This window comes from Alexandromys fortis, unplaced genomic scaffold, assembly GCF_014885135.2.
Source record: "Alexandromys fortis isolate MF-2015 unplaced genomic scaffold, M_Fortis_MF-2015_v1.1 scaffold_284, whole genome shotgun sequence".
Classification (NCBI taxonomy): Eukaryota; Metazoa; Chordata; class Mammalia; order Rodentia; family Cricetidae; genus Alexandromys; species Alexandromys fortis.
Genome location: NW_026068160.1, coordinates 280954 through 284005, shown reverse-complemented (window position 1 = coordinate 284005; position 3052 = coordinate 280954). Strand labels below are relative to the sequence as shown.

Below are 3052 nucleotides of genomic sequence, written 5' to 3'. Positions count from 1 at the left end.
TACAGAGAAACCCTGTCTCTAGGGAAAAAAAAAAAAGTCAGAGGGCCTATCAACAGGTTTTAGGGCTCTGGAATCCTCTAGGTTTCTGGGATCTCTCTTCCCAGTGGAATGTGTCTTCATGCAGCGGGGGTGGGGGGGCTGGGCTGAGGATGGGGGGGGCTGCAGCGAGGGCTGGGGGCTGCAGCGGGGCTAAGCTGCGGAGGGGACTGCAGCAGCGGCTGAGTTGCGGAGGGGGGGGGTTGCAAACGGAGACTGCAAGACAGATGTGGCTTCTACAGTACAGCGCCAGGGAGCCCTTGCTCCCTCACAGTGGGGTGGGTGAAGAGAAAGGGAGGCCCTAAGCGAAGGAGGGGCGGTACCACAGAACTGGTGGGGGATGGATGGGGACAGGAAAGGTCACCGTGGAGAACAGGATGGGGAGGGGAGAGTCAAGGAGTCAGAGAGGGGGCGCGGAAACAACGCGAGGGGGACTTTCCCCTTGGTCAGTAGACAGCTCGTGGGGCTGGGGAAAGGAGCCCACAGGGAGGGCGGGAAGAAGGCGGAAGGAGGAGAGAAGCCAAGAGCCAGGGCGGGGCGGTCGGTCAGGTGGAAACCATTCTTCCTCCCCCGGCTGTCCCGAGCTGGCTCCCACGGTGAGTGCGGGTGTACTGGGGGCCGTGTGGGGGGGGGGTCTACGGCGGCCACGACAAGACTCTCTGCGCGTCCTTGACCGCGAGCTACGGACCGCTCCGGCCCAGGGGCCCCGGGGACGAGCCATATTCCAGGGTCAGGTGCCAGCGCTTCTCGCCAATTTGTGTCCGCATCGCCTAGTGGCTCTGACCCTGACTCGGTTTCCCGTTTGTGTCTGTGATGTTTCCAGGTGTTCGGAATCTTTGTCCTCAGGCCGACACCGGGGAAGCTCGGATGAGAAGCATTGGATCTCCAAACCTCAGTTTCCCCCTGTTGGCATGATGCTGCGGTGAAGGTGATCTGCGAAGCGCGGTGGCCACTAAGTGGGTAGTCAGTCGTCTATCACCATAGTTAAAGTAAGAGAGTTCGTGTTGCTAGCTAAGGTTCGGACGCTTTGAGGGTAATTTACCTTCTTTTCTCTTCCTTTATTCCTTTCCTTTCTGAGACTGGCTTTGAACCTTCTGTCCTCGGCCTCTCGAGAGCTGGGTCTGGACCCCCGTTTTACTTCTTCACCTTGGCCTGTTGTTGTCAGGAGAGGAAGGTGGGGCTGCGGGAAGACACTAGTTGGTCTCCATCTGGCTCCAGTGTTTGTGCAGCCAGGCTCAGACCGGATCCCCTCCCTCCCGTAGCACTTCCCGCCTCAGCTTAGGCTGTACGGACCCTAGGGGGCCTCCGGGGACTACTCTGTGTCCAGAGGTCCGGAGTCCCACAGGCCCCACTCTCGGCTGGGCGTCCAGCTCAGTGCCCCCCCCTGCGGGAAGCTAACTTGGTCGATCCCAGTGCTGACCGACCCCCTGTCTCGACCCCCAGGTCTCTGAGCTCGGCTCCTGTATTTGCTTGAATCTTGATTACTTGGCTCTTTTGTCTGTGACATTTATCTCTGAGAAAATTAACGTGATTATTGTAATCCTGATGTAAATGTCACCGGAAGAAGTCTATTGCATGGATGGGACCCATCTGGAAGGGTGGGGACTCAGAGTGACCCCAGATGAGACCCCAGATGGAACCCTGTGAGGCTGCTGTGAGGCCAAGCCCTGCTTCCTGGAAGGAGCGAGGATCCAGGCCTCCCCTCCCCAGCCTCAGTTTCCCCATCTGGGCTGATGGTCTGGGATCCTGGCTCCTTCCTTCCCTAATCCGGAAGAGGGAAGCGGCGCCCTTCCGTGAATCATGCGGGTGGCTCGCGGAAGCTTGCAACGTGCAGCGCTGGGACAACCTGGTCACCATGTGGACCTGGGGCGAGGCTTTCCATAGCTTTATCTTTATAGAAAGTCTCTTTTTGTTTATAAAAGTTAGACCCTTCTCCTTGTAAAGAGAAACTTGTCAACGTTAAGGGAAGACAAACTGGTACAATCCCGAGAGGAACCTCACTGGGGTCAGGGCTGGTACAGCTCGCCCTGCCCAGCCTGGCGCGGTGGCCGTGGGCATGTGTCTGTCAGCTGGAAACCGAGGCTGACCAATGGACCCAGATGGGTTCCTTCCCGAAGCTCCAACCTGCTGTACACACCCCAGTCTGTGAGAGATGATCCCAGAAGTGTCCCAGAGGTCCAGACATCCATCCCAAAGAGGTTCTCAGATCCTCCGTGTATCACGCTCTGCAGCTCCCACGGCCTTATACATAGTGATATTTTATTTGGGCATTAGTAAATAAAGCTTCCTAAAGATTAGAGTGTAGAGCTAAGCCACTAGAATTCCAGGACTCAAGGGCACCCTTGACTAGAGTCAGGGTCAGAAGAGAAACAGCTCACACCTTTGATTCCAGCACTAATAGGAACCTGAGGTCCGAGTTCAGTGCAGCCTCAGGGCCACTCAGTTTGGTGGAGAGCTACAGTCACGCCCTGTGTTTGTCTGAGCTCTCATTGGCTGATGCTTTGCTTGTCTGATTTTCAGCTTGAACCCCAGTATCTGTCTCTGGGTTTTCATTATTGCTGCTACACTCGTAGGCTTCTCCGTGTAGCCCTGGCTGCCCTGGCACTCTCTCTCTGTGGACCAGGCTGGCCTTGAAATCCACCTGCCTCTGCCTTCCCCTGGGATTAAAGGTTTGCTCCACCAATGCAGTGGGGGAAGGGCAGTGAGTGAATCCTGTGCCCAGCAAATGCTACTCAGGGGCTCCACCCTGAGTCCTGCCTCAGCCCCTCACTGGGGATCCTAGGCCTTCCCTGCAGCCTACTTCTTTTCCCTCCTGTCCTCCCGGGCCCCTCCTCTCCTGCTGCTACTTGAAGCTGTTTCTGTTTCAGTTTCACCACAGGGACCGCTTTCTCCTCAGTTCCCGCACCACCACCCCTCACCTCTGTTGGTGGGAACAGGACACTGCTCTGGGCTCCAGGCCTGGGGCCCGCCGGAATTTTTTTTTTTTTTTTTTTTTTTGGTTTTTTTTGGGCCGGGG

At 56.8% G+C, this 3052-nt stretch overlaps 1 protein-coding gene across 8 annotated transcripts in view; it reads left to right on the top strand.

Annotated features, from left to right (window-relative positions):
- Positions 1-487: 487 nt before the first annotated feature.
- B3gnt3 (UDP-GlcNAc:betaGal beta-1,3-N-acetylglucosaminyltransferase 3) overlaps positions 488-3052 on the top strand; it is a 7221-nt gene continuing 4656 nt past the window's right edge. The window contains exons 1-2 of one of the 8 annotated variants that reach the window (XM_050127739.1): positions 488-632; positions 860-1025. The gene's annotated coding sequence lies outside the window, so the exon portion shown is untranslated. The other 7 variants (XM_050127736.1, XM_050127735.1, XM_050127731.1 and 4 more) reach the window with 7 other exon arrangements.